Here is a 19,640-nt window from a genome sequence, read left to right on the forward strand (position 1 = left end):
TCTTAACCTTAACTACTTTTCAGATGCCCCTGGTTCAAATCTAACACACTGAGTGTTTGGTTTTCAACACGTGGACGTTAGCGCAACATGAACACTCAGTGCATAACTAGGCTGTGGCCTGGGTTATCATTTGTCAACTTGACACAGCCTAGACACATCTGAAAAAAGTGCTCTCAACTGAATAATTGTCTTTATCAGGTTGGTTGGTGGGCACACCTGTGAGGGATCATCTTGACTTTTAATTGATATAGAAGAGCTCAGCACACTATGTTGGGGTTGGGGGGGGGCACCGTTTCCCAGGCAGTTAGACCTGTGCTATATAAGGCAGCTAGCTGAGTGAGCCAGCAAAGAGTGCTCCTCCATGGTTTCTGCTCGAGTTCCTGCCTGACATTCCTTAAAGATGGACTGTGACGTGAATGTCTAAGTTAAATAAATATTCCCCCTAAGTTGGTTTTGGCTAGAGTGTTTCATCAAAGCCATAGAAAGCAGACTAGGTCAGGGTCCCACCTTCCTGGCTGCAGCATGTACTTACATGGGCGTTTGGGCTCGGATGCATTTTCTCTACCGTCTTGGGTCCTAGAGACTTGGTTTTTGTTTTGTTTTGCATCCAGTGACTCTCACAGTGGGGAGGATGGAACAGCTCTGATGTTTGGCTCTCTGGTCACTCTCTGTTCCATTTGCCGTTAGCACTCTGAAACACATGTTTCCACGGTGCTCTTCGTGGATTTACGGACATTGCATCAGTGCGCTTTTAGGACTCGCTGCTCGTAAGCTCCAGTTTGAAGGACCAGTTAGGAGGGTGAAGACAGTACAACCCTGTGGAGGTTGGGGCTGGGAAGTTTTGGTGAATAGCATGGTCTGTATTAAGAGCGTAGGGTACGTGGGGCAAGTTCCCGTTACCTCACCAATAAGGAGACCTAACCTAAAGGACTCTTTTAAGAAGGAGGAGATGAGAGGTGGAGCCTAGATAGCAGAGAGGACCCCAGGGGTGGGAAGGGCAGCCTGATTGGAGGGCAGCAGCTGCTTTCCCAGAGTGGGCGTTCTTCTCTCATAACCTCATCATGTTCTATTAGGAGAACAAAGTGTTTCCTATTGCTTTGTCTGTGCGAATCCTTCCTGGCACATCCCAGCCTCACTCCATTTAACTTGGGCCACATTGAAATTACTAGGGAGATTTTTAAACACCATGCCCCATTCTAAGCCCTCTCAGGTTTAACTTGAGTGAGATGTAAAGTTAACTTTTTTTAAGTTCCCCATGGGATTGGACTATGGGCATGGATGAACCTCTGGTACATTCTCTGTTCCATCTTTAAGGGCATGTGGGAACTACTGGGACCTGTCAGTTTCTGGTCATCTCACAGTTTGATCCTCTCATGACACATGCGGGGACAGGTACCATGATCATACAGATGGAAACCAGAGACTCCATTTGACTGCTAGATTGAAAGGTGTTATGTAGTAGAAGCATGAGGTTCTGGACAAAGAAAGGTCAGACTTGGTATGAAGAGTTGAGAGGAAGTATATATGAGTATTTTAGGCAGGCAGATTTTATTAGCTTATTCATTGAACTGTTTATTATTTATTTATTTTTGAGACAGGGTTTCTCTGTGTAGATTTGGAGTCTGTCCTGGAACTAGCTCTTGTAGACCAGACTGGCCTCGAACTCACAGACATCCACCTGCCTCTGCCTCCCGAGTGCTGGGATTGAAGGTGTGCGCCACCACCCTCAGCTCACTGAACAATTTTTTTTTAAATGGAGGTGCCACTGCATGCCAGGTGCTGTGCTGGGTGTGTGGTGGGTTAAGTGCTAGTGCTTGTCACGAGGCAGGGGCCTGTCATTGCACCAAAGGGAAAAGGCCACCCATCGGCAGCTTGGCCTTGGCAAATGACCCTTCGGAAAAGTGTCGATGATAAGAACATCACGAGACTGGAGAAGGCACAGCCAAGGCAGTTTTCTTTGCCTTATACAACTCATCCACTGAAGAGATGGAAACACATTTGTTTTCTCCATTTAAAATTAAGCCGAGACCGAATCTGTCATCCCTTTGGGAAGACGGTTTATAAACTCGGTCATGGGATAATTACATCACATAAAACTCTGGTTGGTGAGTAGGAGGAGAGAAGACACAGTTTTTAGGCTTGTGAATTCCACTATAGAGAAACTGACCATTGCTATACCCACAGCCCTCCGTCCATGCATGCATTCCATCAAGCAAAGCAAGCCGAAATCTCACATTCTGGGGATTTTTCAAATGTTATTACTAAGGCATTTCCCACTGTTTTGTTTTAATTCAAGTGGGATTTTACTGAAGACTTAGAGGTCATGGGTTTTATATCCTCAGGCTTGATTGAAAATTTATCCATGACAGATAGTAAACAGTGGTCTCGTTTTCTTGTAACCGTAGTTCATGACATTGTGGTAGGAACCTTCGCTCGGTGCCAGAACAGAATGGAAAGCACGTGCTCTTTAGACTTGAACAGGGCCAAGCAAATAGCCCTGCTTCTGTCATTTGGTCAGCTGGGCTGCAGCCCAAGTGACTCAACCATCCCAAGCCTCTCTTCGCCTTTCAGATGGGGATAGCACTGTGGCCAGTGGCAAGTAGGTCATCAACGGCCAGTATTGATCAATAGGAATCAATTGACCGATGGCCCTGCTTCTTTGTGTCATGCGGTGACATAGCAAGGACAGTGTAAGGAAGTGGACTAAACACAAAAATTCTCAGTGGAAATTACACCTTGGAAAAGGAGACCTGATTGTTTCTGCCACCAACGATAAACACCCAAGGAAGAGAAATAGTGTGTCATAGGTGTGTGTAAACCCTGTCTGATTCTGTGCCTTTGTGAATAGGCGAGCGTAGGCCGACACTTTGTGGCTCTGCGTTGAAGAAAAATGAAAAAACAAGACCAGTACCTGCCCACAAAACCTAAGTTCTGTGCCAGGCACTTGGTATGCGACATCTTGTTCTATCTGCACACTAGCTCACGGAGAGAAAAGTTAATGACTCTCTCTACAAACACTAGAGAGGACAGAAGTCATTCCAGAGTCACATCCAGTGGCAGAGCTGGGACTGCAAGTCAAGAGTTGTTAGTAAATTACAAATGATGGAGGCAGTTATAGTAAGAATTGCTTCTGGTTGTGGTGGTGCGCACCTTTAATCCCAGCATTTGGGAGGCAGACACAGATGGGTCCCTGTGAGTTCAAGGCCAGCCTGGTTTATATTCTGAATTCCTGATCAGTCAGAGCCACATAACAGAGGAGAACCTGTCTCAAAACAACAACAACAGCAACAAAAACAGAACGTTATTAATATCATGGCACCAATATGCTGGAAACTTGCTGAATTAATGAACACTTGTGCATGTTTAGCTATCTATGGGCGTTATAAGAATACTTCCTGTATAAGGACCTTGCACCAAGATAATAGGATAGAGTACCCTAAAAACTCAGGGTGCTTTGGGCCAATGGCTGGTACAATGTGATTTTGTAACCATCATTAGAAAGCTTGTCTTATACTTTAATTAACTGGTAGGTAATTGTTTCTTTAATTGGTTTTGTTTTTGTTGGACATTTTGGTTGAGCACAGTAAGTGTTTCCCTCACCATCTTTGGAATGGCTTCCTGGACACTGGTTTGGTTTGGCCTTTATCTTTGGGGTTGACATGCTGTGCTTCGACCCTTATGTTCTAATGATACAGAAGGGCTTGAAGATTTATCATGGCTTTAGAATTCATCTCTAGTAAACACGCTGAGGAAAATCAAAATGTATGCTTTACATAATGGTAAAAATTCTTGCTAACTTTTCTCTAATTAGCATCCTGATTTCAACCCCTGATCCTTACCGTTCACGAGTTACTTGCTGCGAAGAACAGGAAGCCTCGTTCTTTTCGGGTCCACTTTCATCTTATCGTCAATAATTTAATTCTTTTGCAAGTGTGGCTCTGTAGTTGGCCATCTTTTTTCCATTTATATGCATTTATCCAGGTCAAAATGTGGTTAGAGCCATGGCCTGCAAAGGCAGCTCAGGCCTCTTGGCTCAAAGTCAGCGGCCTGCATAAACATCCCTGTGTTGGAGATTTGGAGTTGAGAGAAGTCTCAAGACCCGTCCCCTTAAAGAATGTTAGGCACTTACTGGATTTCCAAAAAGGATAGTGCTTAGAAAGTGAAGGCTTTCATGATGAAAAACAAAACCAGAAACCTGTCGTGATCCTGACATTCACACTTTGAATATCCAGCTCGGGCAGGATTAGGTCGATGATGTTAAAAGGTCGTGGTTTTGCTGACTTACCAGGGCCGGTGAGGAAAGCCCAATAAACAACACGTGGGGAAATACTACTGACAGGGCCCAAAGAAACACAGCAGAAAAGAGCTCCAGCCCTCTTGGCTCATGTACTTTCCAGAAAAGACCCAGTTAGCCTTTAAATAGTGTCCAGAGTCAACGGGAACCGAGAAGGTCAGACCTCTGGGATGTCTCATATTTCTGGTTTCCCGTTTGATTTTTATCTCCCATGTCAAGCAGTAGGATCTGGCCAGAGTGGGACGAAAGACAACCAATGAACTTCCAGGAAGTGTGGGGGGGTGGGGGGAAGATGCGAGGCTGTGCCTCTCTGTTGGTGCTCTGCTGCTGTGGACCACAATGTGAGAATTTGTGGATGTAAGGGCACTAGGAGGCTGAAGCAGGAATCTTGGCCTGGGGAACGGTTTCAGGGAGGTTTGTGTAGAAGTATTTACTTTTGGAAGATAATACTAGTTCAATTATTTCCTATGGAAACTGGAAAATAAACACCCAGTTTAAACTAAACACAGGCTTACGCACGGTTTTCTATTTGTACTCTTTTCCTGACGAGTGAATTTGAAAGGTGAGTGTGTGTGTGTGTGTGTGTGTGTGTGTGTGTGTGTGTGTGTCCCTTGTGGTTCTAGTTTTTGGATGACTTTTGATCAGGGGAAAGGCGGTTTGCCCATTTCCTGCCATCGAAAGGCTTATTCCTTCCAGTGAGTTGGCCCCTCTGGAACTCAGCCTGCTCCGTCAACATGCCGATGCAACAAGATTGATGTGTTTTGTGCTGGAACTATTTTTTGGAGTCTGTTTGGGCCAGTGCCTGGTCTATTTCCACCCCTTACGTGTGTATCACGAGCCTCGGCTGAGAAAGAATCCCATGTTTCAGATGCACTTCAAGCTTAGGTCGACATTGTTTACCTGTATTCTTTTAGTAATTTTTTTTTCTCTAGTGGCCCCAGAAAGAGACTATGGCCCAGAAAAATGAGAAATGTATTTTACTTGTGGGTCTAACCCTTTACCTTTTGTCACTCCTATAAAGGGAACAGGCTGTCTTGATGAGGATTAATGTAATGCAACTTCTTTAGGGTAGTTAAGGGAGATACATATCAACAGTGACTTCAAAGTAAAGGCTGTGTGTGCTGAGTCCTCTTCATGGAGCAGTCAGACCACAGAGTGGAGCAGCTCTCCGTTCATTTAAAACAATGATGATAGCCACCTCCTCCTCCTGTTGACTTTGGGGTCTGCATCAAACGTGGCATTGCATCTTCTAGGGTATTACTATTCTAATAATCCTTATTGCTTGCCAAATCAGCCAATAGTTTTCATAGCTCAGACATTTGGGAAGAACTATGGTGGCTGAATGGTGTTTCCTGGGGTATAGTCAGTGGGTAGCTGGAGTCTAGACAAGCAAGTGTTTGTAGCTGGTTGAATCTGGTTGGTTGGTTCTCCCTCCACTGCTTCTTCACTTGGGATGTTTGAGCTTCCTTCTGGCATGGTGCCGGCTTCTAGGACTATTTGAAAGTTGGTCAGAGCTCCGCTGTTTACCAGCAAGGTAAAGGGAAGCATTTTCTTTCCTGACTTTACTTGGCAATCATGACCTGTCAGTTCACCGCCTTTCTCTTGGGAGGAGTTTCGACGTCATGCTGCAGAATGGAAGCTTTATTCTATATGATAGTGCTCCAATATATGGATATATTATAATTTGTGTATCTATCCTCCTTTCTCCTGTTGACTGAAATTTAGGTTGTTCATAATTTTTTTTGCTATTATGAATAAAATTGACATGAATATTTATACACAGACATTTGTGCCCTGCATGGGCACATTTTTTTTGGTGTTTCAAGACAGGGTTTCTCTGTGGTTTTGGAGCCTGTCCTGGAACTAGCTCCTGTAGACCAGGCTGGTCTCGAACTCACAGAGATCCTCCTGCCTCTGCCTCCTGAGTGCTGAGATTAAAGGCGTAAGCCACCACCACCCGGCTTCATGGGCACATTTTTAAAAATTCACCAGGACTTCCCTTATGACCGAGCATAGGTCCTCATGATAGCTGTTGTGTGTTGGCACATACAAGGCATGTGCACTTATCCATGTTACTTACAGAGTGTAAAACATGTCAGTTTGTCATGTTACTTGAATATTTTCAGCTCTTTGATAATCTTAGTGGTTTTTTTTCTGGAGGGGGGGGCTAAAAACTACTTGTTGCTGGCTTGCAGGTTTTTATTTTCATATAGATTCGGTTTTTTAACATTAGATTACCTAGGATTTTAAAATATTTACTTTATTTATATTTATATATATGTGTCCACCATGCATGTGTGGATCATGGAGGCCAGAAACAGTTGTGATTGGAGTTACAAACAGTTGTGAGCTGTCTAACGTGGCAGATGTGGTGCTGGGAACCAAACTCTGGTCCCCTGCAAGAGCATGACACACTTTTAACTGCTGAGTTATCTCGCGGCCTCCAGATTACTTGGGATATTTATTTATTTATTTATTATAAAAATGATCCTTCTTGTCCATGAGAAAATGCATCTCTTTCTATTTGGTACTTTTAAAATATTGTTGTCCCCTCTGAAATAAATATATTCAGTATAGAAATTTTGCAATTAATATTTGCATAATACCTATTTCTACCCTTTCATTGTTAATGTCTCCCTCTTAGTTTGTTTGAGGTGTCTTTCTCCCTTCCCCTCCCCTTTTCCCCCTTTTCTTCTCCCCCCTCCCCCGGCTCTTCCTCATCCTCCTTCTTAACAGAGTCTTACTATGTAGCCCTGGCTGCCCTGGAACTTACTATGTATACCAAGCTACTATTAAACTCCTAGATATTCACCTGTCTCTGCCTTCTGTGTGCTTGGATATTTCTTAAGGACAGTGTATAACAGGGCCTTTTACACATACACACACACACACACATTGTTGTGTGTCTTCAAATAATATGTTACTACTTTACACATAAAATACAAGAGCATTAAAATTATATACCTCTGTCTTTTCCACTTAATTTTTGTGATATTACCATATTACTTTTGTAATGCATTGTTATCATTTTTGTCTTAAAACATATTTTAAAAATATTTTAAGATTATGTATACACATGTGTCTCTCTCTCTCTGTGTGTGTGTGTGTGTGTGTGTGTGTGTGTGTGTGTGTGTGTGCATACGGCTGCAGGTGCCTGTGGAGGCCAGTAGAGGGAGCTGGGTCCCTTGAGGTAGCAGTTATGAGACATCTGCTGTCTGTTCTGGGAGCTCAACTTGATCCAGAGAAAGAGCAGCATGCATTCTGTACTGCTGAGCCATCTCTGCAGCCACTGTGCAGATGTTTTCGAGAAATCTCTTTTATATTGGCTCGCATGCTTCCCATTCTCGGAATTCTTTATTCCGTTTGTAGATCTGAGGTTTTGCCAGCTAACGTTTCTTTGGGGCTGGAAACTTCCCTTTATTGTAGTGGAGGTTTGGCCTTCGTAGAGTCTCTCAACTTTTGTTTTTATTTTGCTTCTACTTAAAAATATTTCTGACACATATGAACATTTGTGTTTTCTCACCTCCCCTTCAGTGCTTTAGGATGCCTTTGTGTCTGTGGCTGTCATTGTAAATGCCATCCTATTTCTGCTGTGATATCAGAGTTTCTTTCACCTTTGCTCTTCTGCATTACACCCCCCCTGCCACCCTGAGCAATTTTAATATGGTGTGCCCTAATATTTCCTCTATATTTATACTTTATGAGCAGTATCATTCCCAGATATTCCATTTCATTAAATTTTGAAACAACATGTTGTTTCTATGTCTGTTTTATATATTAAATGTTGTCATTTCTACTGTTGGTGTGTTCACGCTCTTGGATATGTATAACCTCATTCTTAAAGCACGTGTGAACCTTTGTAGTGTATTGACCGACATTAGCCCTGGCTGCAGGTCCCATTTTACTATTCTAGTTTTTAAAAACTCTCTCTTTTGCATAAGATACATAATAGAGAGTTTTAGTTTGTGAAGTCAGTTTTGGAATTCTCTTCTAGTTAGTTGGATTTTTGTCTCACAGTTAGGCTACATGTAGATTGACTTGATCCCTTCAAGGCTGGTTCTTAGTGCAGGCCTACAGATTCCTCATTGTGGTCTAGCCTCGCCTACTTCTGGGGTGTCTTCTGAATGCTCTACTTGTTCAGTACTATTTCCTTGCCACTGTTGGTTAGAATTTGGATGACTCCCAGACCTGTCGGAATTCTGGGAATTCTTCAGCCCACAGCTCCTGTGTATAGTTTTTCTTTTTCTCATGTATAGTTATTCGTTGCCTGCTTCACAGTGTCTTACCACACAGACGCAGAAGCAGACATTCTGCCAAAGACTCCAGAGGCCACCTATGCAGATTTCTGGATCTCTTTTCCAATATAATTCTCTCTTTTCAGGCACTCTGCCGTGCATGTGGAAGTTGCCTCAGTTCCTCTAGACAACATGGTCTCTTCAGTTCCCAGAGATCCTGTGGCTTGCTTGGATTCCACCTTCATGAACTTTATTTAGTATCCAGGCAGAAAGCAGGAGGTTGTAGGATGCAACATAATTTATTTCCTTTCTTTTGTGAATTATGTCCCTTATACTGCTGCAGCCCATGTTTAAAAATAATCCCTCCCCTCCCCTCCTTTCTCTGTCCTCCTCTTTCGCTCCCTGTCCCCCTTTCTTTTCTATAGGGTCTGATGTAGCCCAGCCTGGACCTCATATTTTCTAGGTAGCTGAGGATGGAGCAGAACTCTTGACTCTCCTACCTCCACCTAGTAGCTGTGGGATTGAAGGCTTATGCCATCATGCCCAGCAATAATTTTTTTTATCTCATATACATTGCCCTTTTGAAAAAAGCAGTGTATAGCAAGAATAAAAATCTCGTATGTGCCACTGTGTCAAATACTGATTAGACATTATGAAATTCTGCTGTTAGTCCAACTAGAACAACCTTTTCTACTACTCTTCACAGTCGGATGAGTGACGGCCTAAAAATCATTTTAACTCAGTGCTGAGAAATTAACAATTTTCAAGAAGAGAATTCGATTTTTAGAGTTACTTGGGTATCTCTTTTCCTCACCAGCCAGGACTCCAAAATGATCCGGGAAGAAACGTGGCTGAAGTATTTCATAACAAACATCAAAGTTACCTTCAGTTCACATCTGCTCTGTTCCTGTCTGCAGCGTGAACCCGCAGCAACTGGAGGAGAGAGACGTGTTTGGTCAGAAGCGATCACGCTGCTGACTGCCGGCCACCATTCTGTGCAGAGCCTCCTTGTGTGGTACACACAGAAAAGTCTCTCAGTGTTGACTTGGCCAGTGCTGTGGTTTTCTGTCCCCATGGTTTGGAAGCCTGCACTTAGGAAAAGCTTTGGTACCTGGCCGACAAACCGTCCAACATAAATGTGCTAACCATACCCTGGCAGATGTCCGGCTCTGCTGGCTGGCTTCTGAGAAATGATACACATGGAGGCCTCACAGACAGATCACCGCTATCTACAGCCTCTGAATGTTCTGGAATCTGGATCTGGAGCAAGTCCATTGCTTCCTATTTTTACTGGAAATAGACCAAAGAACATGCTGAAGTCTCCTAACTCCCATCATGCAGTGCAATAATGTTTGTCAAGCTATTAGTTTAGGCTGTTTAGTTGGGTGGGCCTAGTAAAAGCTCTTAATCTAACATCTACCTATCAACTACCGTACATACAAACATACCACTTATGATTTATGTGATGGTTTAATATGAGATGAAATTAGTGAAATGTAATGTTTTTATTTATCCTCTGACAATTTCAATATATGTGTACACAATTAATCTTGATAAAATTCACCCCAAATTTTCCCTCCTAAACTTATCTTCTTCTTTATAAAAACTTAAAAAATATAATTCACCAAATCCTGTTAGTGCTTCTTGACTGTGCACAAAGTTGAGGCCATTCACCATAGTATGGGCAAGCTACAAGTAGTCCTATTCCAGAGAAAAATAACTTTTCCCACCCTGGTAGCTATCAGTTAGCAATAGCATCTCAGCTAGGTGTCACGCCTCATGAGACCCTCCCCCACCGTGCTGGAATGTTGGCTCACTTGATCTTGCGTTGGTCTTTTTTATTTTGAAATATGTATTTATTATGTATATAGTGTTCTGCTTGCATGTATGCCTACACTCCAGAAGAGGGCGCCAGATCTCATTACAGATGGTTGTGAGCCACCATGTGGTTGCTGGGAATTGATCTCAGGTCCTCTGGAAGAGCAGTCAGTGCTCTTACCCTCTGAGCCATCTCTCCAGCCCTTGTGTTGGTCTTCTTCAGGTAACCAAAGCTACTGTCAATTCACGGGTGTGATATCATGTCATGTCAGATGACAGCACTCCCCTCTACCTCCTGTGTCTCACATGCTTCCTGCCATCCCTTCTGTGACATCCTCTGAGCCATCAGAGAATTGATATAGATGTCAAAGTCAGGTCCAAGTGCAATCACGTATTCTCAACACTTGGACCAGTTAGGAGTCTTTTGGCGCTTGTTCCCATTACAAACAAAAGTTTAACTAAGGCTAAAGGTGCCACCAGTCTGTGGGTATAAATATAAACATTTAGATGGTGATAGAACAAAATGTCTATTTAGAAAAAAAACTCAAAAAAATGACAAACAATAGAGGTTTTCCCCATAAGGCTTATAACCCCTGCCCTAGCCATGGGCTTTTGACCAGGAACGAATTCCCTTCTGTAGTCCAGGCCTTCCTTGAATTCAATCAGGAAACAATTGCCTGCCCTCCTAATAGTCGTGGAACTATTGTAGAAGTAGGCATATCCTGCCTGGAAAATCAGTGTTGTAGAATAGAGGTCTACTATTCGGTAATAGGGCTGATGGCTTCTCTACTCCAAGAGCCTGCAGGAGCATCTCCCTGCACTGTGCACACCAGCCAGCAGGGAGGATGTTTCCAGCCTGCAGGAGCATCTCCCTGCACTGTGCACACCAGCCAGCAGGGAGGATGTTTCCAGCCTGCAGGAGCATCTCCCTGCACTGTGCACGCCAGCCAGCAGGGAGGATGTTTCCAGCCTGCAGGAGCATCTCCCTGCACTGTGCACACCAGCCAGCAGGGAGGATGTTTCCAGGCAACTTCTAGCTTGACTTCTCTTTATCTTTAACCAAAGTATGTCGTGTCTTCAGCAATAGAGTCTTAGTATCTAGCCATGGCGATAGCTGTGTTGTGTGGGTGATCCCTCTGTGGCCTTCTTGACTAATGACTCATAGGGAAATATCAGATCTGTGGCACTGACATTTTAATTTATTAACCCATGTCTTATGGGAGAAGCATTGCCCACCCATGCAGGGTACTTTTGTCGACATTTCTTTTTTTTTTAAAAAAAATTATATTTTTGAGTTAACTTACAAATCAGTGCATTTCCGTAGACTTTTCATATATCTTTAGTTTTGATCATATGTCTTTAGTTTGGTCTCATCATTGATTGAGAACTTTTCATCCTGCCTGGTGCCTTTTGTCATGCGAAAGTCATTTGTTCTCCACCCTTCCCAGTCAGCCTCACTCTTCATTGTCTGGGGCTGAAGTCACACTCTCGCAGGTGCGGGAGTATCAGTGCAAATACGGCCTGGACAAACCCAGCACAGAATCAAAGGGGACGGAATGGGTTAGTGGTGTGCGAACCTGACTGTGAGCCTTTTCATCGCTGTGACTAACTCCAGAGAGAAACAGTTCAAAGGAGAAAGGGTTTATTTTTTATTTGTGCACCTGGTTGTAGTACCTGGGAGGCTGTGTTTCTGGGCCTCTCGGTGAGGTAGAACATTATGAACAAAAGGCAGGTGATTACTTCCGGATAAGTAGGAAGCAGTGCAGAGAAATAAGAACGGTCCAGGGGTGAACTCCCCTGTGAAGGCGTGTTCCAATTGTTCCCTTCCTCTAACTAGGCCTGACTCCCTGCCTGGGGCGTACAGGGTTCAGTGGGAAGAAATTCCAAGTGTATCAGTCAAAAGAGAATGGAGTAGAATAGATTATGGGATCATCTTGCATTTATCAAAGTACGTGGATTCAACAGAGACCCTGGATATTGTACTGTGTTTGCCTAATTGACCGTGACTCCGAGTGTATTTTATTGGTTCACTGAAGCTTGGATGACATATGGTGGCCTATATATGATAAGAATAAGGTGTCAGAACCTCTGTGACATAATGTAGGGCGGAGGTCAACAAATCCATTTGTCAAATGATTCTTATCAATGAAGAAATGAGGAAAGAAAAGGAGAAGGGGTCAGAAGATGAGGAAGAGAAGGAGAAGGGAAGGGAGAGGAAAGTATATAAGCATATAAGCCAAGAAAAGACTGAACATAAACTGGACTTTTACAAGAGAAGCGTGAAGTCTTCTAATACAGAGAAAGTTAGCCGAAGGAGTTTATGTGTTAGTACATCTTTGTATGTGTTTTAGAGTTATGATGTACCAAATCGTCCATACATTTTGCAAATGTGTCTCCTGCTGGGTTTCAGGCCAGACATCACTGGGGAGAAGGCTCATCCATTACCTCCTGAGTGCTCTGAGAGGGAGCACTACACAAAACTCTTCTTTACATATCCCCTCCACCCTCTGTGGTATCCTTTGTGTGATGAGGGCATGGGGCTTAAGGCACTGTACCTCCTTGTTAAAGCCCATTGGCTCTTCTTCCTTTAGTGGAGGTAGATCTGAAGTGATAAAGGAAGAAAATACGTGGACATAATTGGAGCCTATTCTTCACAACACCTTATTCAAGCTGAGGTAAGCTTTCCTAAGCTGTGTGTAGCTACACGTGCTTTCTAACTCTGCAGCTGATGAGGTAGCTGCTGATTGGGTATTTGGTTTCCATAGTTACCACCATTCTTTTTTTGGGGGAAGAAATCTTGTTGCTTTTCCAGCCTACCTTTTCCAATTCACATACTTTTAATAAAGGCAGTGTTTGTAGTTCCTGCCCCTCCGATGTCAATGAGAGAATTTATTTTATAATGTGTATGAACTGGCAGCGCCTCAGCAAATAAGCATTGTTGTCTGAATGAAGTCATCTGTTTGGAGAGCAAAGCCCCAAGATCACTCGAGAGGCGGGAACCCAGTGCCCTCCCCAAGCTCAGCCCTTTGGCACACATGGTCATTGTCACGACCTGTTTCCAGAGCAACTGAATCCTCTCCTGAAGTGGCTTGGCAGCTGACAAGCTTTTTCCTGGGGGTCTGGGGTAAGTCCTTTCAAGGACTTATTTTAAGTCAGCTTGGTCCTGATGGAAACCAAGATCATTGCCAGCTCAAGCATGTAGCACTATCTTAAAGTGGGCTCACCTAATAAATTTTTTATAGTGTGTAGACCATGGTATGCGTTTGGGAGTTCGGATCCACTTATGTTCCCATCATTTTAGAAACACGATCCTGAAGTCCAAACAGAATCTGGCCTTTTGGGTTACTTTCAGGATAATATTGCGTTTGGACACACAATACTGAGGAGACAGCTTATGTGTCTTTGCATACATTTGCCTGGATTGAATTTGGGATAAATAGCTATTTGGTAGCACATGCTTTGCTTCCTGACTGTGGCATGATACAGGGTGTGGCAAAAGAAAAAATTAGGCTTGTGTGTGTGTGTATGTGTGTGTGTGTGTGTGTAACATGTGTGTGTATGCATGCACACAAAGGCCAAAGATCATATGGTGTTGCGGGAGGTCCTTCAGCTCCTCCAGTCAATAGCCGCTGAGAGACCACGACCTCCCGCAACAATACCTTAGTGTTCCACTTTACTTTTTGGAGACACGGTTTCTCCCTGAACCTGGGATTCACGGGTTGAGCACGATTGGCTGGTCAGGGAGCCACCTGTCCCTGTCTCCCCAGCTTCAGCTTTTTATGTGGGCGCAGGGGATCTGAATTGAGGTCCCTGTGTTTGTGTGGTGAGTGCTTAACTGACTGCCTCCCAGCCCTTGTTTTAGCTTTTCAATCTTTCCAAAGTTCTAAGAACAAAAACAATAAAAAGCCTAATTTAAAAACGGAAGTACAGGATGAATTGCTAGGTCAAAACTAACAAGAGTGGAATTTAATCTAAGTGCAAAATTCCAGTGATTAGGTTTTTTTTTTTTTAAATCGGTTTCTTAAATGAGTACCAGGTGGGAAAGCCTTGATGGCGCAGTCACAAGGAGTCCTTTTCTATCACGGAAACTCCACTCACACCGCTTTCCTCCAGTCCTCCCCGGAAAAGCTGCTCTCATAGGCCACGTGTAAACAGAATAATTTAAATCTCATTAAGAAAAAAAAAAAGATTAAACAGAATCCGTCATTGTTGAATGGTATCCGTTAATTAAAGTCAAAAGAGTGAAAACATTCTAACTATGCAGCTGAACCAACAAAATTTGATATTCGGGCCATTAAGACCCAAAGTCTAGGTCAATCACTGAAAATAAAATTGGACACATACAGCAAGTAAAAACACAAGTGAGGAAATGCATGTGGATCCACAAGGAAAGGAGACGGCTTTGGAGTCCCCAAGACAACCTTCTCGGAGCTAAGCACGCTGCATACACTTAGGTACCATCCTGATTAAACTTAGGTTGTGACATTTGTGGGGGACTCCAAAAGGAAATGGGTATTAACTAGGGTGCAAGATGATCGCTGCAGCTAACGAGAAGGAAGGACCCCTCAGAAAGATGAGGCATGGCTAACTCCACAGACTTTTGGGGGTGCTATGGTGGGGTACGGTTCCCAAGCATCTTCATAGTTATCGTCTCTTTTGATTCTCCAGTGTGGCCATTGAAGGATGGAGGGGAGAAACTGGTCTAGGCTCCCAATCCTTAGCACGCTGGTGCTGGTCTTCTGGGCCATTCTTTTATGTATTAATTTTTCTAGAAGCCCGTATGTTTCCAAAAGCTTATATTGGAAATGATTCTGTCTTGAATGAAAATTGTTGGTGGGAATTAAGGACCAGGTACCTGTTTCTGACATCTCTTTTCCCTGGGAAGTCCAAGTCATTTTTTCCCATCTGGGGCCCTGCTTCCTTTCTTCCAGTGGAGTCTACAAAGAGCTGGGAGTTGGTAGCATTGCTGATTCTCTAAAGCGGATGCTGTTTTGTTCCCCTTCTTCATGCCAAGAGAGGAGAAAGACACCCTTTACGTCAGTGGTTCTCAACCTGTGGGCTGTGACCCCTCTGGGTACCATATCTGATTCATAACAGCAACAAAAATCCAGTTATGAAGTGGCAACAAAAATAATTTTATGGTTGGGGGTCACCACACATGGGGAACTGCATTGAAGGGTCGCAGCCTTAGGAAGGTCGAGAACCACTGCTTTATACAAAGCAGGAGTAATTGACCTCAGCGTGTTCCTATCTCCGTGACTATCACACCAAAAGCAAAAACAGAAGGTAAAAGAGTAAAGGTTAATTACTTGAAACAAAACGGAGAGCTCTGGGGTTACTTCCAAGCCAATCCTCTCCCTGGGGGAAGCACAGGGATTTTCCTCCCCAAAGCACAATATTCATATTGAAGATATGTTAGGACAGGCTTATTGCTGAGCATGCTCAGTTTAAAGTGTGCATATTTGAGCATGTTCAACTTATGGTTCAGGAACAAAAGATGATACAGACCTGGGCATGCTTAGCTGAAGAACCTGTTCAGAAAGGTTACGACAGGAAATATGTTTTGCTGTGGGCATGGTCTGTATAATGTTATAATTAGGTAAGTGTACACCCGGCTGTCCAAAAGAAGGGCTCAGGGTGGCTAGGGTGTTTGTAAATGTCTTGACAGAGTTTTAACTGAAACAAAAAAGCAAGTGTGAAGAAGCATTAGCCCAGGAGTTGACAGTGCCTACTTTTCCTGGTGGTAGCATCCATAGAAACGATTAACATCACTGGTACCCTTGTCTTTCTACAGAGCACAAATGCTGGGGGTTATTGGATCCCGGGGGACTTCTGCCCCTTCTCTTCTTCTTCCTGTTCTTCTCACATCTGCCCTTTTCCCACTTATACTTCTAGCTTATCCAGAATATTCCGTGTTATATCTGTGGCAGCCCTGCCTCTTTAGTGTGTGTTTGTACTTGCTGTTTTGATCAGTTTGGCGTTCTCAGCCACACAACCTCACGGCGGACTCTGATACGGATTCCCATGATGTCATCTCTGGGCGCTGTGGGGGCAAATCTCAACCTGTCAGACCCGTCGTGCTGGGTTCCAGGTTCTTTTACTTTAATTACTTGCTTCAGCACCCTCTCCCCACTTTGGCCTTTCGCCATTCTGCAGAAAGTTAATTGCAAGATTGAAATTGCATGGATTCAGTTTACTCAATCATTACAATCCTAAAAAGTATTTATTAAGTGCCTAATTGTGCACGGTGCTATATAAAAGGGGCTGACTTAATGATGTGAAAATAATGATCCCTGACGTTGCAGACAGTGAGAGCCATTACACTTATTATCTCCATTAATATCCAACACTAGGTAGTTACGTCTTACACACTCATCTTAGGAGCTGTGGGAATCTCCTGCCAAACCCAGAACCCTGCTCCTCTTCAGGACCCCTCAGGGGCCAAATGAAAGCCTTTTTGACATTTCCCTGCCTCTGATTTTGAGAGAAACCATTGCTTTGTGGGAAGACAAGGTGGGAAGGGGTACAATGGTCATCTTTCAGGGCCCTGAGAATTAAAGGCAGGAGAACCAGTGAGAACTTGCTTAAGGTGTCATTGAAAGTTCTGTGTTTGAGCTCTATGTCAAATTAGAGTCCAGTTAGACTATGACCGAACTCAATAGGGGTTTTAGTCACTAGACTATTTTGATGAGACTTTCACAGGTATGAGTGACAAAAAACATCTAGGCCTGGCAGACCTGTTAGAAGCAAGACTTCCCCAAGACATGTTAGTAGGTTCAGAGGTCTGAGGACATCTTTGGCAGAAGGAAACACTTCAAACACATTTATTCTAGAGGTTTCCAAAAGTCTTGGATCATAGAACTGTTTGAAGAAGAGACATCTTCGGACATCGGTACAGCCGTAAGAAGGGGTCTCTTAAACACACTGAAAGGACTGAATTTGACAACCACGGTGAACAGTAATGAAAGAAAACAGTCTGATGGATTTCTAGAAGGACACAACATCCCATGAGAGGCGCGATGGACCTGAAGGACCTGTCTGGAGGGGACAGCTGAGGCAACGATCAGCGTTAGAGGCCGAGGGGAATAATTTGCTAGTGTGTGCAGCCCCCATTGCCCCACAGGGCCACTGGCCATGGTGAAGAATAGGTTGCTTTCCTTCTGTCCCATAATGCCTAGAATCCAGCGACTTGGTCTTGGTAGCGTTTGGGTTTAAGGTGAGTATACAAACTTTGATCTTTTGATTTCTCAGCGATCCGTATGGCCAATAAACAAGGCATTCATCGGAAACTACCTGATGGCCCTCCACCTACCTCTCTAGGGACCTGTTTTCAGTTTTGAAGGACTCTCTGGAGGTTTGCCCTTAGACTCTGCCAGCCCCCATCATGGCATACACCCATATTTGCTACTTCTGGAAGTTCTTGACCATGTAAAAATAGTGAAAATAATCTTTTCCCTTGTCAAAGTGTAAAACCTGGCCTTAGTGAGATGTTAATTGTGAATTGGTTTTCCTTGGAAGGGTCTCAATATTTGATCTGCTTTGGGGACTAAACTTGGGGTTCAGCTCCAGAGCCTAAGCAGATGTCCTTCAACAAACAACTTGATGTGTCCTCATGGTGCTCCTCAATTTTTGCAACAGTGCTGAAGGATGTTACTTCTGGGCATGGCTCTGTTTAAATAAAACCCTGGTAAGTGCTGGAGCCCCTCATTCTTGAGTTCAATCAGCCGGTCAGATGGGGAAAACTGCCTTCTTTCCTCTTCTGTGGAATGGATAGTTATCAAGAGAGTTTTGCTTTATTTCGAGTTTATTAGACAAGCCTAGTATTTGGTCAATACTAGAGATGTTTTGAGCCAAATATCTGTACTTTGAGCTGGTCACAGAAATTTTTATCATCTTCTGTGATTTTAGGTTAGACACCACTACTCATTGTATTGCCTTCATATTTTGTATGCTAAGAATGAAGATTAAGATAATATGTGAAATGTATGAATTATTAATATATATACGGAGAGAGAGAAAACGCGAGAGATGGGAAATGAATGTGCGTGTGTGAGAGCCTCAACCAGGCGTGTCTGGAGTCAACTCTGTAACGCAGGCTGGTCTTAACTGTGCGGCAGTCCTACGGCTTTATCTCTCCCCCACCCTCCAAGCACTGGAATGACAGAGGCAAGTCACCATGTCCATCTCAGGAGACACATTTGTAAATTATTTAATTTTCATATTTATTTTATGTGTATTGTGCACATGCATGCAGATGCCTGCAGAATCCAGAAGTGCTTGCCAGATCCCTGAGCAGGAGTTATGGGCAGTTCAGAGCCACCCCATCTGGGTGCTGGGAACCTAACCTGGGTCCTCTGTGAGAGCAACAAGTGCTTTTATCTGCTGAGCCACCTCTCCAGCTTAGATATTTTAAACATAGGAGTTATGATATAGTACATTGAAAAAGATTCAACAATGATTAGAAAGAAATTTGAGGAAAGTTTTAAACTTGTAAGTTTTGGAAGGAGGGCTCTCTTTGTTCTTCTAAATGTTTTAATTGAACTCTCTTAATGACATTTGCATGAATGCTAAGACATTTCATAGCCAGGGTCTATCCTGATTGTCTTTGATGGTGATTTAATGCTTTCAATTTGTGTTTTTTTTCTGTTGTTATTTTTTTGCAAGTTAATGAGAGATATTCTGGCCTTCAGTTTTTCTGACAATTTTCATATAGAAATGTGAAAACCTTGCTTTATGCCAATGCTTGTCCTCTGGAGGTTCAAAGGAAAGAACCTGCAATCACCCAGCTATGCAGCAGCCCTGGCAGGACTTACCTCATCCTGAAAAGTGAACTTTCGCTCGGTGCCCAGTTGGCTAACACTGCAGTTCTACAAACTTGGACATATGAGCATTTTGAAAAGATTATCCCACCAATTTAAATGTAATCATGGAACATTTGTAAATTCAGTGCTCACATCAAGGAAGATGCTGTTGGCTCTGTCTTCCTTCCCAAGTCATGCTAAACATTGAAGACCAGAGGTGCCTCCCTGAGCTATCATTATTGACTCTTCAAGTGTCTTTTCTTCCTTCCATGTTCTGTAGTATCAATTGCACAGGTGGAATTAGGACGTCAAATAGGATGGACTTTTATGAAAACTATAGTAAAATTCTTCTACTTGTTCTGGTTTTGTTCAAAGGCCCAACCTCTTTTTGTTGTGTTCCCTCAAAACAAGAATGCCCAAACCCTTACAGATGGCAGCTAAATATTTAAACAAATAAACCCATCTCAGACCCAGCCAGAGGGCGGGTCTACT

At 43.4% G+C, this 19,640-nt stretch overlaps 1 pseudogene; it reads right to left on the reverse strand.

The window, feature by feature from the left end:
• Nucleotides 1-16,496, reverse strand: part of LOC142839268 (peptidyl-prolyl cis-trans isomerase H pseudogene) — a 56,507-nt pseudogene extending 40,011 nt beyond the window's left edge.
• Nucleotides 16,497-19,640: the final 3,144 nt, after the last annotated feature.

The sequence above is a fragment of the Microtus pennsylvanicus genome, chromosome 21, assembly GCF_037038515.1.
Source record: "Microtus pennsylvanicus isolate mMicPen1 chromosome 21, mMicPen1.hap1, whole genome shotgun sequence".
Lineage (NCBI taxonomy): Eukaryota > Metazoa > Chordata > Mammalia > Rodentia > Cricetidae > Microtus > Microtus pennsylvanicus.